Here is a 22030-nt window from a genome sequence, read left to right on the forward strand (position 1 = left end):
CTCTTGATGATCTGGGGTCCACAGGAATGTCTTCCTGGGGCTCAGCAGGGGGCGTAACGGCTGGGCTGCGGCGGAGATGTCAGGTGAGAATTCAGCCAGCTGATTGACCAGACCCAAAAAAGAACGGAGGTCTGTCAGGTTGGCAGGGGTTGGAAAATCCCTGATTCCACTTAATTTCTCCGGGTCAGCTGCGATACCTGATGCTGAGAGAGTGTATCCACAGAAGTTCACTGATGGAGCGGCGACTACAAACTTGTCAGCGTTGAGGGTAATCCCGTACTTTCGACATCTGGTGAGAACTTCATATATTCGGGAGAGGTGGGCACAGTAGTCTTCGTCATGGAGGAAAATATCATCAACCACCTTGACACAATTCGTGACTCCTTGAAGGGCCGCGTCACCACGTTGACAGAATGTATCGCCCGTAGCGACAAATCCCATGGGGCCTCTGCAATACCGATATCTTTCATATGGTGTGATGAATGTAGTCAAATGCTGGTCTTCTTAGGCCAACTCGATCTGCCAATAACCACATAAGGCGTCCATCGTTGTAAAAAACTTCGCCTTCGGGTCCACATTTCGAACAGCTGCGAAGGGTGTGGGTGAAGGGTGGGCTGGACGGAAAACTTGCTGGTTAAGTTTTGATAGATCGGTGGTGATCTGTACTCCACCACGAGGTTTGGCGACGCGGACGAGAGGGTGGCACCAAGGTGAAGGTTCGTCTCCGGCCGGCTTGATGATTCCCTGAGCAACCATGGAGTCAAGCTCTTGTCTAACTAGCTCATTGTAGGCTTGAGGAATCAAACGAGGGGTGTGGATGGCAAAAGGTGTGGCACCAACCTTAAGATGAATCTTCATAGGTGGACCCACCATCGGCTTGAGTGGTGTGGATCCTAAAGATGTCTTCGTAACCAACACGTCAGCAAACTCCTTGAGAAGGTAAGCTCTTGCATGAGAAGGGGACGTGTTGACATGGGTGACCTTTAAAATAGGTTTGGGGAATTCCTTGGAGATAATGGCCAACTCTTGACAATGGCCATGTGATAGAAGCGGAGTCGGGATCCCATCATGAACATCAATCCGGGCTGAGCAAGACTGCTTACCAAAGGTAAGAGTAGCCCAGAAAGATCCCAAAGCTGGAGCCACCTTGGAATCATCAGCTCTTAGTTTCATTGTCTGAGGAGGAGGCTGTAGGTTGCTCCGGGGTATTCCCAAACTTGCTAAGTGTTGTGGACCAATTACTGAGACGTCAGCACCGGTGTCAGGTAACATTTGAAGACTGGATGACAAGTTACCGTGAGAAATGACGACACTGATGTGCTGGGGCGTCGTTTCTGTGGAACAATGTACACGACGGCAGGAACGACTGGGCACAGCGCCTTGATGCTTGCCAGAAGGAGGGGGCGTGCCAGCACTACCTGAGGATGACTTCTTGGATCCTTGGTGGTGTTCTTTCTGTGTCTTCTTACGACAACATTTGTCATAATGGCCCACACGACCACAAAGTCTGCACTGAACTTTGCTAGCAGGGCACTTGACTGTGTAAGCCCAGTGACCCTGACGGTCGCAACTTCTGCACACGCTTTGAGCAGCTGGGCACTGGGAGTCATCATGCTGTCTCGTGCAGCTGTTACACAAAGCTGCTGCTGAAGGTGTAGCTGGAGGGTGAGGCGTGGGGTTACCTTGCTGCTTCTTACCCTTTCTGTAGGAAGACACCGCCCTCACCTGGTCAGGTTGTGAGCGTAAAGCTGAAGTCGCACACCTGGCGGCCTCGTACGCTCGGCATATTGTAACAACATCTTGAAGGGAGGAAGTGGGGTCAATTGAAATGAGACGCTGAACTAGCTCTTCATCTCGAATACCCGTTAAAATGATTGTCTTGAGTTATGTCTCTTCACAAACTTGTGAATTTCCAGGACAAACATCAACTTTCTCTGATCATCTTTTCAGTCTTACAAAAAATGCATCAAAAGATTCTCCATCAAGCTGCTTACATTGAAGGAGTTCTCTTCTTCTAAGTGCTTCGTTGCACTGTCCTTTAACATGTTCCTGTAACTTATCAAGCACGGTCTCTACAGTCAGAGTTGTCGTAGGAGGCACTTGAAGTGTGTGCTCGAGAGTACGTTGTGTCTCTAAGGACAAGCACATACGAAGCTGTATCATCTGTTTAGGCTGTGGTAAACTTGACAGGTCAACCATTGTTGCATAGTCTTGCCAACGTCGGCGCCATTCCCGAAATATCTGATGAGAAGCGTCAGACTTCAGAGAGGGAGGCGTTTGTGCTGCAGCCTTTTGAGGAATTGTTGAACAGACACTGGGAAATGAGGTACCAGTACCTCTAGTCGTATCAGCATTAGTAGTAGCAGAAAAATATTGTAGAGTTGATCGTTGTGGGGAGGCTAACAGGGAAATCAAGGCTTCAAATCTGGCTTGATCCTCTCTTCTTCTCAGGTCATCCTCACTTCTACGTATATCTTCTCGTTCTCTGCGTCTTTGTTCATCTTCGTGGCGTCGTCTTTCAGACTCTCTGTACCTAATTTCTTCCTCTTCTCTCCTTGCAACATAGTCCTGGCGTCGAGAAGTTTCCATCCATTTAATCAGTTGAAGGAGATCCTTGGACGCAGGCACCTCAGGAGAGCTTGCTCGCGACGAACGAGGAGATTCTGTGGGTGATTGGGGCGTGAGTGTGGGTGGGGAGAGATCTCCCAAACTTAAACTCATAACCCCGTCGTCCAGGGTATCATTTTGATCCCTGTGAGACATGCTGACAGCTTCTGTACTCTATCTGTGCAAGAGACCGGGTCAACCCCTCGTAATCTATGCACAGAATTACAGAAATTTAAAGTAATACACAAGAATTTAATATAAAGTGGGCCTATGAGTGTGTATGTGTGTGTATGGCTCGCTGCCGGGAGGCTTGGCGCGCTGCCAGACGTAGAGGCAGCTGGCGCAAGTCACAACGGAACTGAAGTCGTCTTACTGCGCGCTGCTCAGTTACCCAATGACCATAGGAAGGATGGGATGTGCTGCTGGGCAGCTCCCTCAGTCATCTGACTGCAGTTTACACAGACAATTCTGATTAAAATACACAGCACATCACAGAACACTTCACTTCACAGCACAGCTCTTTACACAGCAAAGCACTTCATAACACTGTAAGTCCTGAGGCTTGTAGTCTTGCTGTAAATCCGTAGTGATGCTGAAAACAAGACGCCATTAACAACGCAGTCCGGCGGGAAGGCTAAATTCACTCTGAATCTCAATGAAAAATCTCACTGCGCCATCTATGTTTGTCTTTGATACTCCCAAAATGTTCTACACTACTGAGGGTATACACAAACACTTGTTATCTAGAAAATAGGTTCTTATTCTCGTACGGGAGACAAATACAGAGGAATAAATAGACAGTGGCTTCCACGCCATAAGGACTAGCGATCTCAACTCCCTGTATCACTCCGCGCTGGCATGCACAGATGCCAGGGTTCACAAGCTGAATACATAATATGTAAATATGATAATACATATACATAACATGGTGCATAATAAATGAAAACTTTACATAGGATTAATACATGTTCTGTAATACTTTACTATATATAATTAATAGAGTAATATAAGAACACACAGCTTAAGGTACTACTTCTTGTCCGTATTATGCAGTAACCTCTAGTACTAAACACTATCATTAGTGGTAACCACTGGAACTAAACACTGTTCACAGTGGTAACCAATGGTACTAAACACTGTTCACAAGTGGTAACCACTGGTATTAAACACTGTTCACAAGTGGTAACCACTGGTACTAAACACTGTTCAAGTGTGGTAACCACTGGCACTAAGCACTGTTCACAAGTAGTAACCACTAGTACTAAGCACTGTTCACAAGAAGTAACCACTAGTACTAAGCACTGTTCACAAGTAGTAACCACTAGTACTAAGCACTGTTCACAAGTAGTAACTACTAGTAATAAACACTGTTCACATGTGGTAACCACTGGTACTAAACACTGTTCATAAGTGGTAGACACTGGCACTAAGCGCTGTTCACAAGTAGTAACCACTGGTACTAAACACTGTTCACAAGTGGTAACCACTGGTACTAAACACTGTTCACAAGTGGTAACCATTAGTACTAAACACTATCACACGTGGTAACCACTGGTACTAAACACTGTTCACAAGTGGTAACCACTAGTACTAAACACTATCACAGGTCGTAACCACCAGTATTAAACACTATTACAGGTGGTAGCCACTGGTACTAAACACTGTTCACAAGTGGTAGCCACTGGTACTAAACACTGTTCACAAGTGGTAACCACTAGTACCAAACACTATCAAAGGTGGTAACCACTAGTACTAAACACTATCACAGGTGGTAACCACTAGTACTAAACACTATCACAGCTGGTAACCACTGTCACTAAGCACTGTTCACAAGTGGTAACCACTTGTACTAAATACTGTTCACAAGTGGTAACCACTAGTACTAAGCACTGATGAGAAGTGGTAACCACTGGCACTAAACACTGTTCACAAGTGCTAACCACTAGTACTAAGCACTGTTCATAAGTGGTAGCCACTAGTACTAAACTCTATCACAGGTGGTAACCACTGGCACTAAGCACTGTTCACAAGTGGTGACCACTAGTACTAAACACTGTTCACAAGTGGTAACCACACGTACTAAACACTATCACAAGTAGTAGCCACTGGTACTAAACGCTGTTCACAAGTGGTAACCACTGGTACTAAACACTGTTCACAAGTGGTAACCACTAGTACTAAAGACTATCACAGGTGGTAGCCACTAGTACTAAAGACTATCACAGGTGGTAGCCACTGGTTCTTAACACTGTTCACAAGTGGTAACCACTAGTACTAAATACCTTTCACAAGTAGTAACCACTGGCAGAAAGCACTGTTCACAAGTGGTAACTACTAGTAATAAACACTGTTCACATGTGGTAACCACTGGTACTAAACACTGTTCACAAGTGGCAACCACTGGCACTAAGCACTGTTCACAAGTAGTAACCACTGGTACTAAACACTGTTCACAAGTGGTAACCACTGGTACTAAACACTGTTCACAAGTGGTAACCATTAGTACTAAACACTATCACACGTGGTAACCACTGGAACTAAACACTGTTCACAAGTGGTAACCTCTAGTACTAAACACTATCACAGGTCGTAACCACTGGTACTAAACACTGTTCATAAGTGGTAACCACTGGTACTAAACACTGTTCACAAGTGGTTACCACTAGTACTAAACACTGTTGAGAAGTGGTAACCACTGGCACTAAGCACTGTTCACAAGTGGTAACCACTAGTACTAAACATTGTTCACAAGTGGTAACCACTAGTACTAAACACTATCACAGGTGGTAACCACTGGTACTAAACACTATCACAGGTGGTAACCACTGGTACTAAACACTGTTCACAACTGGTAACAACTAATACTAAACACAATCACAGGTGGTAAACACTAGTACTAAACACTATCACAGGTGGTAACCACTAGTACTAAGCACCGTTCACAAGTGGTAACCACTAGTACTAAATACTGTTCACAAGTGGTAACCACTGGTACTAAACACTGTTCACAAGTGGTTACCACTAGTACTAAACACTGTTCAGAAGTGGTGACCACTGGCACTAAACACTGTTCACAAGTGGTAACCACTAGTACTAAACATTGTTCACAAGTGGTAACCACTAGTACTAAACACTATCACAGGTGGTAACCACTGGTACTAAACACTATCACAGGTGGTAACCACTGGTACTAAACACTGTTCACAAGTGGTACCCACTGGTACTAAACACTATCACAGGTGGTAACCACTAGTACTAAACACTATCACAGGTGGTAACCACTAGTACTAAGCACCGTTCACAACTGGTAACCACTATTACTAAATACTGTTCACAAGTGGTAACCACTAGTACTAAGCACTGTTCAGAAGTGGTAACCACTGGCACTAAACACTGTTCACAAGTGGTAACCACTAGTACTAAACACTATCACAGGTGGTAACCACTAGTACTAAGCACCGTTCACAACTGGTAACCACTATTACTAAATACTGTTCACAAGTGGTAACCACTAGTACTAAACACTGTTCATAAGTGGTAACCACTAGTACTAAACACTATCACAGGTGGTAACCACCAGTAATAAACACTATCACAGGTGGTAGCCACTGGTACTAAAATCTGTTCACAAGTGGTAATCACTTGTACTAAATATTATTCACAAGTGGTAACCACTAGTACTAAGCACTGATGAGAAGTGGTAACCACTGGCACTAAACACTGTTCACAAGTGGTAACCACTAGTACTAAGCACTGTTCACAAGTGGTAACCACTCGTACTAAACACTATCACAAGTGGTAGCCACTGGTACTAAACACTGTCCACAAGTGGTAACCACTGGTACTAAACACTATCACAGGTGGTAACCACTAGTACAGGTGGTAACCACTAGTGCTAAACACTATCACAGCTGGTAACCACTGGCACTGAGCACCTGTTCACAAATATTAGCCACTAGAACTAAACACTGTTCACAAGTAGTAACCACTAGTACTAAACACTGTTCACAAGTGGTAACCACTAGTACTAAACATTGTTCACAAGTGGTAACCACTAGTACTAAACACTATCACAGGTGGTAACCACTGGTACTAAACACTATCACAGGTGGTAACCACTGGTACTAAACACTATCACAGGTGGTAACCACTGGTAGTAAACACTGTTCACAAGTGGTAACCACTAGTACTAAACACTATCACATGTGGTAACAACTAGTACTAAACACTATCACAGGTGGTAACCACTAGTACTAAACACTATCACAGGTGGTAACCACTAGTACTAAGCACCGTTCGCAAGTGGTAACCACTAGTACTAAATACTGTTCACAAGTGGTAACCACTAGTACTAAGCACTGTTCAGAACTGGTAACCACTGGCACTAAACTCTGTTCACAAGTGGTAACCACTAGTACTAAACACTATCACAGGTGGTAGCCACTGGTTCTTAACACTGTTCACAAGTGGTAACCACTAGTACTAAATACTGTTCACAAGTGGTAACCACCAGTACTAAGCACTGTTCAGAACTGGTTAACCACTGGCACTACAGACTGCTCACAAGTGCTATCCACATGTACTATACACTATCACAAGTGGTAACCACTAGTACTAAAGACTATCACAAGTGGTAACCACTAGTACTAAACACTATCACAGGTGGTAGCCACTGGTACTAAACACTGTTCATAAGTGGTAACCACTTGTACTAAATACTGTTCACAAGTGGTAACCACTAGTACTAAGCACTGTTCAGAAGTGGTAATCACTGGCACTAAATACTGTTCACAAGTGGTAACCACTAGTACTAAGCACTGTTCACAAGTGGTAGCCACTAGTACTAAACTCTATCACAGGTGGTAACCACTGGCACTAAGCACTGTTCACAAGTGGCAACCACTAGTACTAAACACTGTTCACAAATGGTAACCACTAGTACTAAACACTATCACAGGTGGTAGCCACTGGTACTAAACACGGTTCACAAGTGGTAACCACTGGTACTAAACACTGTTCACAAGTGGTAACCACTAGTACTAAACACTATCACAGGTGATAGCCACTAGTACTAAACACTATCACAGGTGGTAGCCAATGGTACTTAACACTGTTCACAAGTGGTAACCACTTGTATTAATACTGTTCACAAGTGGTAACCACTAGTACTAAGCACTGTTCAGAACTGATAACCACTGACACTAAACACTGTTCACAAGTGGTAAGCACTAGTACTAAATACTGTTCACAAGTGGTAACCACTAGTACTAAGCACTGTTCAGAACTGGTTAACCACTGGCACTAAACACTGTTCACAAGTGGTAACCACATGTACTAAACACTATCACAAGTGGTAACCACTAGTACTAAAGACTATCACAGGTGGTAGCCACTAGTACTAAACACTATCACAGGTGGTAGCCACTGGTTCTTAACACTGTTCACAAGTGGTAACCACTAGTACTAAATACTGTTCACAAGTAGTAACCACTGGCACTAAGCACTGTTCACAAGTGGTAACTACTAGTAATAAACACTGTTCATATGTGGTAACCACTGGTACTAAACACTGTTCACAAGTGGTAACCACTAGTACTAAACACTATCACAGGTGGTATCAACTAGTACTAAACACTATCACAGGTGGTAACCACTAGTACTAAACACTATCACAGGTGGTAACCATTGGTAATAAACACTGTCACAGGTGGTAACCACTAGTACTAAATACTGTTCACAAGTGGTAACCACTAGTACTAAGCACTGTTCAGAACTGGTAACCACTGGCACTAAACACTGTTCACAAGTGGTACCCACTAGTACTAAACACTATCACAGGTGGTAGCCATTGGTTCTTAACAATGTTCACAAGTGGTAAAAACTAGTACTAAATACTGTTCACAAGTGGTAACCACTAGTACTAAGCACTGTTCATAAATGGTTAACCACTGGCACTAAACACTGTTCACAAGTGGTAACCACTGGTACTAGACACCGTTCACAAGAGGTAACCACTAGTACTAAAATCTATCACAATTGGTAACCACTAGTACTAAAATCTATCACAATTGGTAACCACTGGCACTAAGCACTGTTCACAAGTGGTAACCATTAGTACTAAACACCATCACAGGTGATAGCCACTGGTACTAAACACTGTTCAGAAGTGGTAACCACTAGTACTAAGCACTGTTCACAAGTGGTAATCACTGGCACTAAATACTGTTCACAAGTGGTAACCACTAGTACTAAGCACTGTTCACAAGTGGTAGCCACTAGTACTAAACTCTATCACAGGTGGTAACCACTGGCATTAAGCACTGTTCACAAGTAGTAACCACTAGTACTAAACACTGTTCACAAATGGTAACCACTAGTACTAAACACTATCACAGGTGGTAGCCACTGGTACTAAACACTGTTCACTAGTGGTAACCACTGGTACTAAACACTGTTCACAAGTGGTAACCACTAGTTCTAAACACTATCACAGGTGATAGCCACTAGTACTAAACACTATCACAGGTGGTCGCCACTGGTACTTAACACTGTTCACAAGTGGTAACCACTTGTATTAATACTCTTCACAAGTGGTAACCACTAGTACTAAGCACTGTTCAGAACTGGTAACCACTGACACTAAACACTGCTCACAAGTGGTAACCACAAGTACTAAACACTATCACAGGTGGTAACAACTAGTACTAAACACTATCACAGGTGGTAACCATTGGTAATAAACACTGTCACAGGTGGTAACCACTAGTACTAAGCACTGTTCAGAACTGGTAACCACTGGTACTAAACACTGTTCACAAGTGGTAACCACTGGTACTAAACACTGTTCACAAGTGGTAACCACTAGTACTAAATACTGTTCACAAGTGGTAACCACTAGTACTAAGCACTGTTCAGAAGTGGTAACCACTGGTACTAAACACTGTTCACAAGTGGTAACCACTGATACTAAACACTGTTCACAAGTGGTAACCACTAGTACTAAACTCTATCACAGGTGGTAACCACTGGCACTAAGCACTGTTCACAAGTGGTAACCACTAGTACTAAACACTGTTCACAAGTGGTAACCACTAGTACTAAACACTATCACAGGTGGTAGCCACTGGTACTAAAATCTGTTCACAAGTGGTAACCACTTGTACTAAATACTGTTCACAAGTGGTAACCACTAGTACTAAGCACTGATGAGAAGTGGTAACCACTGGCACTAAACACTGTTCACAAGTGGTAACCACTAGTACTAAGCACTGTTCATAAGTGGTAGGCACTAGTACTAAACTCTATCACAGGTGGTAACCACTGGCACTAAGCACTGTTCACAAGTGGTGACCACTGGTACTAAACACTGTTCACAAGTGGTAACCACTCGTACTAAACACTATCACAAGTGGTAGCCACTGGTACTAAACACTGTTCACAAGTGGTAACCACTGGTACAAAACACTATCACAGGTGATAGCCACTAGTACTAAACACTATCACAGGTGGTCGCCACTGGTACTTAACATTGTTCACAAGTGGTAACCACTTGTATTAATACTCCTCACAAGTGGTAACCACTAGTACTAAGCACTGTTCAGAACTGGTAACCACTGACACTAAACACTGCTCACAAGTGGTAACCACAAGTACTAAACACTATCACATGTGGTAACAACTAGTACTAAACACTATCACAGGTGGTAACCATTGGTAAAAAACACTGTCACAGGTGGTAACCACTAGTACTAAGCACTGTTCACAAGTGGTAACCAATATTACTAAATACTGTTCACAAGTGGTAACCACTAGTACTAAGCACTGTTCAGAACTGGTAACCACTGGCACTAAACACTGTTCACAAGTGGTAAGCACTAGTACTAAATACTGTTCACAAGTGGTAACCACTAGTACTAAGTACTGTTCAGAAGTGGTAACCACTGGCACTAAACACTGTTCACAAGTGGTAACCACTGGTACTAAACACTGTTCACAAGTGGTAACCACTAGTACTAAACTCTATCACAGGTGGTAACCACTGGCACTAAGCACTGTTCACAAGTGGTAACCACTAGTACTAAACACTGTTCACAAGTGGTAACCACTAGTACTAAACACTATCACAGGTGGTAGCCACTGGTACTAAAATCTGTTCACAAGTGGTAACCACTTGTACTAAATACTGTTCACAAGTGGTAACCACTAGTACTAAGCACTGATGAGAAGTGGTAACCACTGGCACTAAACACTGTTCACAAGTGGTAACCACTAGTACTAAGCACTGTTCATAAGTGGTAGGCACTAGTACTAAACTCTATCACAGGTGGTAACCACTGGCACTAAGCACTGTTCACAAGTGGTGACCACTGGTACTAAACACTGTTCACAAGTGGTAACCACTCGTACTAAACACTATCACAAGTGGTAGCCACTGGTACTAAACACTGTTCACAAGTGGTAACCACTGGTACTAAACACTGTTCAGAAGTGGTAACCACTAGTACTAAAGACTATCACAGGTGGTAGCCACTAGTACTAAACACTATCACAGGTGGTAGCCACTGGTTCTTAATTCTGTTCCCAAGTGGTAACCACTAGTACTAAATACTGTTCACAAGTAGTAACCACTGGCACTAAGCACTGTTCACAAGTGGTAACTACTAGTAATAAACACTGTTCACATGTGGTAACCACTGGTACTAAACACTGTTCACAAGTGGTAACCACTGGCACTAAGCACTGTTCACAAGTAGTAACCAATGGCACTAAACACTGTTCACAAGTGGTAACCACTGGTACTAAACACTATCACAGGTGGTAGCCACTGGTACTAAACACTATCACAGGTGGTAGCCACTGGTACTAAACACTGTTCACAAGTGGTAACCACTGGTACTAAACACTGTTCACAAGTGGTAACCTCTAGTACTAAACACTATCACAGGTGGTAGCCACTGGTACTAAACACTGTTCACAAGTGGTAACTACTGGTACTAAACACTGCTCACAAGTGGTAACCTCTAGTACTAAACACTATCACAGGTGGTAGTGTTACGTTTTAAATGCAGGAAAGTGGTTTTCTTACCGTAGAACTCGGATACCTTCACACTGGTTACTCACCCAGGGGATTATGGTGTATCACTACGTAGAATTTCACTCTGCTTCCGGTATTCAATGCGTTGTGTACTTGATAAATGATGATTTAATGAATTCCATTAACTTCCAACATCCATCTAGGTTATTGGTAATACTTTGTCATAACCAATCAGTCATTACCCTTGGTAATAATAATAATAGAGGGCTCAGATGATTGCACTTACGTTTATTTGGTACAATTCCATACACTGGACTTATAATTTGCGTGGATAGGTCAGTCACTCACATTCACGCCACAGTACCGTAAGTTATAAGGGAGAGTTTGTCACCCTGGAGAATTAATCGTTTAGATCTATTAGGCCGGCCTGGAGTGCTCTTGTAGAAAACAGGCCCTCACCATTTGACCACTTCCTTTACAGGATGTGTTAACTTGTCGCTGGACTTAACAAAAATCTCGCCGATTTGCACACACAGGCTCGTAGCACTGGTAGGACTGTATGGCCCCTGTTCTTAAGTCGGCGGAGCAGGAGGTTTTCTCTAACCCAAGGTCTAAAGCCCACTAGCTAAATTGGTTTTTTGAGGGGTGAAGTGATGAACAGTACACCACTGTCTCACTGAACTGCCCCCCTATCGGCTGGCTAACATACCACAAATGCAAAACATGTCCCAGTTATGGCTGGCCGGTTACCTTATCTCTACCGTAAACAAACATTTGGGATGGGTTGTGCGGGAGGCCCAATGCAACCCATGACAATCGCCCCTCCTAAGAATAATTTTTCTTTTGGAGAATAAATTTTCAGCACCTGTATACAATCAAGAGAATGCCTAGCCCAGACACTCAATTCGACATTCACACTGTGGTGTGTGTGTAACACTCACACTGCAACGGAATGTAGTCGCCAATCGCCACTGAGGGAAAACCTCAACATTTACTTTAGTTTTTCTGGCTGGAGGAAAACTCCGCGGCGAGGTTGACAATTCCCGAGCAATAGTTCATGCTAAGCGTAAGCACGCTACATTTACATTAGAACAAAGTGTTGTGTGGTGTAGGGTATGTGGACATTGTTTAGGTGGCACAGGTGTTGTGTTATGTTCTCAAGTGTAGAAAGGTGTGAGAAAATTATACATAACATATGACGAGCCGCCAGACGCTGAAGGCTCGAGTCGACTGGAGTCTAGACCAACTCCACACTCATTTGGGAAGGTGACCTCTCAATCAGTTGCACTAGTTCCGCCACAAGTTGAACTGCTGGAGATACAGTGCCCACCGCATCAGACGAGCATTTGCATTCTTAGATGGTCGGAGACTGGTGAGCGGCATGTGGTCTGTCTCCAACACAAACTCACCTCCGTAGAGATAGTAGTAGTACTTCTTGATGCCTTCCACCACCTTCAACCGTGCTATAATTCCTCTCCGCAGGTTTCATCTTCCGACTGTGATACGCAACTGGAAAAACCTCGCCATCTGCCTCTTGTAGTAGCACTGCGCCAACCCCATCCTGTGAAGCATCGGTCCGGAGGATGAAAGGCTCTCCCTTCCTCACCAGTTGAAGGATGGGTTGCTTGCCTAGCAGGTTCTTGAGGGCACTGAAAGAATCCTCTTTTTCAGATCCCCATTGCACCTTGTTAGATGCATGTTTCTTGAGCAGGTTGGATAAGGGAAGAGCCACCACGGCAAAGTTTGGGATGAAGTTCCGGTAGTACCCTACGAGACCCAGAAATGACCTCACTTGTTTTTTTGCAGTGGGTAGTGGTGCATCTTAGACCTTTATGATCTTCTCATTCTGACAGGTGCAGCGTCCTCCGCCGACAGTGTGCCCAAGGAACTGTACTGCAGCCAGACCGATCTCGCACTTGCTTGGTTTCACGGTCATGTTTTTTTGTTGGAACCTCCGGAACACCTCCTCTAAGAGTTCCAGGTGTTCCTCAAATGTTGCTGAATGGATTAACACAGCGTCCACAAATGCCTAAACTCCCTTGATGCCGTTTAGGACTTGCCTCATGACACGGTTGAAGATGGCAGGGGAGTTTGTGAGACCAAATGGAAGGACTCTGTACTGATAGAAACCCCCTGGCGTACCAAAGGCTGTGATCTGCCGACTCTTCGGGTCCAGTGGGATTTGGAAGAACCCCATGGTCAGGTCAAGTTTGGTAATAACTTGGAACCAGCTATTCTTGAAAAAATAGTTTTCTGATCACACATAGGTTCAGCATCCACCTGGGTAATAGCATTTACTCTCCTATAATCCCCACAGATCCTGACACCCCCATCCTTTTTTCGGACGACTACCATAGGACTACAGTATGGAGACGATGATTTCTCGATGATTCCTACTGCTTCCATTTCCTCAATTTCTTGTTTGACAGTGTCCAGTAGTCGCATAGGTATAGGATAGGGCTTTACCCGAACAGGTGTAGGCCTGGTCAGTTCAATAGTGTGACAGTCGACCCGGGCAACTCCTGGCTTATCAGAGAAGATGTCCTTGTAGCGATGCAACAGAGAGCCAATGGCATCTCGTTCCTCTGCTGATAGATTTCCGTTCACCTCAACGTCCGTGAAAGTCTCACTCTGGGGGGAGAGTGCAGTGACAGGCCCATCCTCCCCATCACTGGCAGAGATCACTGTGGCAGCATAAGTTACCCCTGAATCACACTGGGAAGGCTCGTCCCTGTCTTCCTCAGTGGAGACTGTACCCCCGATCGGTGACTGGAAGTACTTCTTCAGCATGTTGATGTGGAACTTCTTTCGTCGAGATCCCACCTGGACGATGTAAGTCAGATCCGAGACACGCTCTGCAATGTCGAATGGACCTTTCCACTGAGCCAGTAACTTATTGCGCATCGGAGGCAACAGAACCAGGCACTGGTCACTTGGCTGGAAACAACGAAGCTTGGCCTTCTTGTCATAGTAAGTCTTCTGGACCTCTTGAGCCTTTATCAGCTCTTGCTTTGCCAGTTGACAGGTTTCTTGGAGACGATCAGCTAAGTCAATGACACATGTATAAGTGGTCTTGACTTCCGGATCTGATTCCTCATCATCCCACAGTTCCTGAAGAACCTGCAGTGGTCCCCGGACGGACCTGCCGTACATAAGCTCGAAGGGAGACACCTTGAGTGAGCTCTGTGGCACCTCCCGGTACGCGAACAGAAGTGGGGCAATGTAGCGTGGCCACTCCTTAGGTTGTTCGGCTGCCATCCTCCTGAGCATTTTCTTCAGCGTCCCATTAAACCTCTCACAGAGTCCGTTGCACATCGGGTGATAGGGTGTTGTCTTTCGCCACTTTACCGATAACAGCCGCATCAACTCCTCCATCATGGCAGAAGTAAACTGGGTTCCCCTGTCACTGAGGACTTGTTTGGGAATACCAACCCGACAGAAGATTTCCAACATGGCTTCTGCAACAGTCGTGGTCTCAATGTTACTCAAGGGCACAGCCTCGGGCCACCTCGTGCTAAAGTCCACCAAGGTGAGAATATACTTTGCCTCATCGCTCGCCCTTGGGTTTATCGGCCCTACAATGCCCACCGCCACCCTCTCAAAGGGTTCAGAGATCAGTGGGAGGAGCCGTAGTGGTGCAGGCGGAACTCGCCCTCGATCACTGGTTTTCTGGCACACATCACAAGAGCGGACTAGCCTGGTGATCTCCTGGCCCATCCTTGGCCAGAAGAACGCTGCACTGATGCGATCAAAGGTCTTCTTTTTACCCATATGACCGCCAAGAGCAGTGCAATGACCTAGCTTGAACACAGCCAGGTGATACTTGGAAGGAACCACGAACTGCAGTCGTGTTTCACCCAGAGACGTCACAGTCTCTCGGTAGAGACGGTTCCTCTTCTTTACGAACCTCGTTCGATTCCCAAATGTCTCCTTGATGGTCCCAACCATCAAATTCTTGTGTACCGAAGTGAGCGTGCTGTCATGCTCTTGCTCTTGGACGACATCCTGACTATTGATGAGATCAGACGATGTGGCAATAGCCAATGGGGTGACTCGAGGTTTTGTTTGAGCCATACCCCGAGTGACTGTAGCAGCATTAACTTGGGTCAAAGCGGCAGCATCAGTTTGGGTTGCAGCATCCACTGCACAACTGTTTCTTGCTCCCTTGATATTCCCAATGATGAGATCGTATATACAGTAGGTTCCCTCATGACTGCTGCAGTGACCCAACCTGAGAAGAAGGGGGTGTCCACCTCAATCTTGGCCACTGGAACCGTTTGAATGTAACTATTGGCCAAGTTAACACTTACTTTTGCTCCGGTGTATTTATGTTGCCCCACCAATTCCTTCCTGACAATACAGCCCGATGCCCCACTATCTCGCATGACAGTCGGTGGAACTCCTCCAACGTATCCAGGTTTAACAAGAAAGGTGGGGTGACCCCTAGAGGAGAGGTTGGAGGCGGCAGTTAGTCAGTAGGTGTGTTGGGGTAGACTTGATTCGGTATGAACCCCTGCTTCAGGTTGCATGACGATCGGCCCTGCTGGAAGGTCAGGCCACTCCCCGCCCACAGTTTGAACATCGAGGGCTTCCTGCTGCTGGTCTCTTTGTACATTATTATTGCTGGCACCTTGGCCTACGAATTGAGCCATGGCGGCTTCCTGCCGCCGGTTCCATCGTGGATTGTTGCCCGGGCTCCAACTGTCCTGATACTGCGGGGGGCCGTGGTACTGCTTCTGCTGCTGTTTCTGTTGCTGTCTTTGCGGTTGTGGTTGCTGGTTATTTCCCTGTTGCCTGGGTGGGTTCGGTGGCTGTTTCTGTAGAGGTTGTTGACTTTGATGTTTACCTGCCGACTCCCTGTTCGACCACCGCCTCCGAGTGTGGTACCCGAAAGCGCTGAAATGAGCGTCTGATTTGCTTGCCATTTCCTTCGACGTCTTAACTCCATTAGCCCTGATTTGAGCCACAAGTTCAGGAGGACAAGACCTTTCAAACTGCGTGCGCACCATTAAGTCTATAACCCCTTCCATGGAATTGGGGGTTTCATTCTTACTCATCCTCTGAGCCACATAGTCCCTTAAACGATCCCGGAACTGTGCAGCCGTTTCATTTTCTTCCAACATTGCCCTGTTGAACTGATGCCTGGCCTGCTCAGTAGTCAGCCCATATGCCCGCAGCAGTGCAGACTTCATGTCAGGGAATTTATTTTCAGGACGCTCTAGTCGTCGAAGAATCCCTAAAGCTTTCCCATCAAATAGGCTCAGGAATTCAAATTCCTTAATGCTGTCATCAAGCTCGTAGGCTTCTGCGAGATGCTCAAACCGGGAAATGTACATTTCCATGGATTCGCCCTCCTTAAAGGTGGGCATCTGGGGAAATTTCCTTTAAGTGACGTTTTGAGTGGGAGAATTTTGGTTCCTTTCCGCTAAGGCCAGTTGGAACGCCCGTTCCCTTTGTCTCTATTCTCGTTCCAGCTTCTTTTCTTCCTTCTGAAAGTCTAGCTCGGCTAAGAGTTCTTCATGCTCGCGTCGCTTGGCTTCTCTCTCCTCAGCCTTCTCCATGTATGCAGCCGCCTCAGCCCCCTCCAGCCCGAGGGCACGTACTTCCTCAAAAGCCGCTGCACGAGCTGACATGGTGTAGGTGTGGGCGATACATTTGTGCAATCATCCACGGTCTGTGTCCCTGTTCGGCCGCCAATTGTTACGTTTTAAATGCAGGAAAGTGGTTTTCTTACCGTAGAACTCGGATACTCACCCAGGGGATTATGGTGTATAACTACATAGAATATCACTCTGCTTCCGGCATTCAATGCGTTGTGTACTTGATAAATGATGACTTAATGAATTCCAATAACTTCCAACATCCATCTAAGTTATTGGTTATACTTTGTCATAACCAATCAGTCATTACCCTTGGTAATAATAATAATAGAGGGATCACAGATACCGGCAGATGATTGCACTTACGTTTATTTGGTACAATTCCATACACTGGAATTATAATTTGCATGGATAGGTCAGTCACTCACATTCACGCCTCAGTACCGTAAGTTATAAGGGAGAGTTTGTCACCCTGGAGAATTAATCGTTTAGATCTATTAGGCCGGCCTGGAGTGCTCTTGTAGAAAACAGGCCCTCACCATTTGACCACTTCCTTTACAGGATGTGTTAACTTGTCGCTGGACTTAACAAAAATCTCGCCGATTTGCACACACAGACTCGTAGCACTAGTAGGACTGTATGGCCCCTGTTGTTAAGTGCGCGGAGCAGGAGGTCTTCTCTAAGCCCAAGGTCTAAAGCCCACTAGCTAAATTCGATTTTTGACGCGTGAAGTGATGAACAGTACACCACTGTCTCACTGACCTGCCCCCCCCCCCTATCGGCTGGCTAACATACCACAAATGCAAAACATGTCCCAGTTATGGCTGGCCGGTTACCTTATCTCTACCGTAAACAAACATTTGGGATGGGTTGTGCGGGAGGCCCAATGCAACCCATGACAGGTAGCCACTGGTACTAAACACTGTTCACAAGTGGTAACCATAAGTACTGAACACTGTTCACAAGTGGTAACCACTAGTACTAAGCACTGTTCACAGGTGCTAGCCACTAGTACTAAACACTATCACAGGTGGTAGCCACTGGTACTAAACACTGTTCACAAGTGGTAACCACTAGTACTAAGCACTGTTCACGGGTGGTAGCCACTAATACAAAACACTATCACAGGTGGTAGCCACTGGTTCTATACACTGTTCACAAGTGGTAACCACTGGTATTAAACACTGTTCACAAGTGGTAACCACTAGTACTAAACACTATCACAGGTGGTAGCCACAAGTACTAAACACTGTTCACAAGTGGTAACCACTAGTACTAAGCACTGTTTACAAGTGGTAACCACTAGAACTAAACACTGTTCACAAGTGGTAACCACTAGTACTAAACACTGTTCACAAGTGGTAACTACTAGTACTAAGCACTGTTCACAAGTGGTAACCACTAGTACTAAACACTGTTCACAAGTGGTAACCACTAGTACTAATCACTGTTCACAAGTGGTAACCACTAGTACTAAGCACTGTTTACAAGTGGTAACCACTAGTACTAAACACTGTTCACAAGTGGTAACTACTAGTACTAAGCAATGTTCACAAGTGGTAACCACTGGTACTAATCACTGTTCACAAGTGGTAACCACTAGTACTAAGCACTGTTTACAAGTGGTAACCACTAGAACTAAACACTAACACAAGTGGTAACCACTGGTACTAAACACTGTTCACAAAAGGTAGCCACTAGTACTAAACACTGTTCACAAGTGGTAACCACTAGTACTTAGCACTGTTCACAAGTGGTAACCACAAGTACTAAACACAATTACAAGTGGTAACCACTAGAACTAAACACAATCGCAGGTGGAAACCACTGGTACTAAACACCGTTCACAAGTGGTAACCACTAGTACTTAGCACTGTTCACAAGTGGTAACCACAAGTACTAAACACAATTACAAGTTGTAACCACTAGTACTAAACACTGTTCACAATTGGTAGCCATTAGTACTAAGCACTGTTCACAAGTGGTAGCCACTAGTACTAAACACTGTTCACAAGTGGTAAACACTGGTACTAAACACTGTTCACAAGTGGTAACCACTAGTACTAAACACTGTTCACAAGTGGTAACCACTAGTACTAAGCACTGTTCACAAGTGGTAGCCACTAGTACTACAATAAACACTATCACAAGTGGTAACCACTGGTAATAAAAACTGTTCACCAGTGGTAACCACTGGTACTAAACACTGTTTACAAGTGGTAACCACTAGTACTGAAGACTGTTCACAAGTGGTAGCCACTAGTACTAAGAACATAAGAACATAAGAACATAAGAAAGTGGGATACTGCAGGAGGCCGACTGGCCCATACAGGGCAGATCCCTTTCACACCCATCCCAGCACTTCCATGTGCCTATCCAACTTCGTCTTGAAGCTCCCTAGCGTCCCCGATCCTACTATAGCACTCGGTAGCCTATTCCACATATCCACAACTCTATTACCAAACCAGTGCTTACCTATATCCTTTCTGAATCGGAATTTATCTAATTTAAAGCCATTTGTTCTAGTTATTTCGTTATTACTGAGCTTCAGAACATCTTCCATTTTACCCTTGTTAATCCCACTTACCCACTTGTACACCTCTATCATATCTCCCCTAACTCTACGCCTCTCTAATGAATGTAAGCCTAAGCTTTTCAGTCTTTCTTCATATGGAAGGTTTCTAATATTATGGATCATTTTTGTCATTCTTCTTTGTACTCTCTCCAAAGAATCTATGTCCATTCTATAATAAGGACACCAGAACTGAACCGCATAATCCATGTGTGGCCTCACTAATGCTAGGTAAAGTTTCAAGATAACGTCAGCAGTTCTGTTACTCACAGACCTAGATATGAACCCAAGAATCCTGTTTGCCTTGTTGCGAACGCTAATACATTGTTTTCTAGGTTTCAAGTCGTTGCTAACAAATACACCTAGATCTTTTTCACAAACTGAGTTTTCTATTTCCGTGTTACCTAGTTTATACTTAACGTTTGTATTCGTCTTCCCTATCTGTAGTACCTTGCATTTATCAGTATTAAAATTCATTTGCCAGTCTACTGACCACTCATGTAAGGTATCTAGATCTCTTTGAAGGTGTTCAAAGTCACTGTCTGAATTTATCACTCTCCCCATTTTGGTATCATCTGTAAATTTACTAATCCTACTAGTTATGCCTAAATCAAGATCATTAATGAATATAACAAACAGCAGAGGGCCTAATACAGATCCCTGGGGAACTCCGCTTTTGACTGCACCCCAGTCTGACTTTAATCCATTTATGCTGACTCTTTGTTTCCTACCAGTTAACCATGACCTAATCCATTTTAATAATGATCCACCTATTCCATGTGCTTCTACCTTCCTTATCAATCTCTCATGAGGGACTCTATCGAATGCTTTACTGAAATCTAAATAAATTATATCATATGACTTATCATTATCTACCGCTTCATATACTTCTGAGAAAAAGCTAAGCAAATTTGTGAGACAAGAACGTCCCTGGGTGAACCCGTGCTGAGAAGAATGAATTAAGTTGAATGTTTCAAGGTGGCTTCTGATTTTTGTAGCAATAATTGACTCTAGCAACTTGCCTATGATTGACGTGAGACTAATGGGACGGTAATTTGATGCAATTGATTTATCACCCTTTTTGAAAATCGGAACTACATTTGCAAGTTTCCAAGCTTCTGGCACTAGGCCCGATTCTAATGACTTATTAAATATAACTGCTAATGGATTACTCAACTCATCTCTACATTCTTTTAATATTCTAGCATATACCTCGTCTGGACCAGGCGATTTATGAGGCTTCAGTTTGTTAATTACTTTAAGCACATCGTTACTAGTAATATTGATATTCATCAACATATTTTCTATACTGTCGTTATATACCTTATGAACTTCTGGAAACTGTGCTAGGTTTTCATTTGTGAATACGGAGCGAAAAGGACTATTTAACGTACTACACATTTCTAACTCATCATCAGTCATTTCTCCTGTCGTAGTTTAAGGGGACCTATTGTATCTCTAACCTTTGATTTATACAGTTGATAAAAAGCTTTGGGGTTATTTTTCGATTCGTTTGCTACCTTGATTTCATAATTTCTCTTTGCTTTCCTAATTTCTGTTTTTACCTGTCTTGTTAGGTTCTGATAGTAACCAAGTAAGTGATTTTCGCCTTTCTTAACTTTTCTATATACTCCTTTCTTTTTCCCTAGAAGATCTAAGAGTCTATTATTCATCCATTTTGGTTGGTTCCGTATCGATCTGAATTTTCTTTTAGGGATGTGTTTATTTTGAGCATTATTGATTGTCGCAATAAATTGTTCATAAGTAGCTGCTAAATTAAATTCGGGGTTATCCCGTCCTAAGTTGACAGTTTCCGGAGGTGTGGGGGGGATTAATCTTTTGACCATAGGGTCATCCCTTAGGTCTCTCCTTAAGCTACCGTAATTAGCCTTCCTAAAATCCGGGATCAAGGCCGAATTTTCCTTCTTCCTGCCATCCCATATTATGTTAAAATATATGGCTTTATGATCACTGTTTCCTAGTTCGTCTCCAATCCCAACATCTTTTACTAGATTTTCATTATTACTGAGAACTAAATCGAGGATATTATTTCCTCTAGTGGGCGAGTTTATGAATTGATATAAAAAACTATCTTGTACTACTTCTAGAAAATCTTCAGATTCATTATCGCTAAGTTGATTTTTCCAATCTATGCCTGAAAAGTTGAAATCGCCTAGAATACATACATTGTTTCTATCAGATGCCTTCTTTATTTCC

This window comes from Homarus americanus, unplaced genomic scaffold (assembly GCF_018991925.1).
Source record: "Homarus americanus isolate GMGI-L3 unplaced genomic scaffold, GMGI_Hamer_2.0 scaffold51859, whole genome shotgun sequence".
Lineage (NCBI taxonomy): Eukaryota > Metazoa > Arthropoda > Malacostraca > Decapoda > Nephropidae > Homarus > Homarus americanus.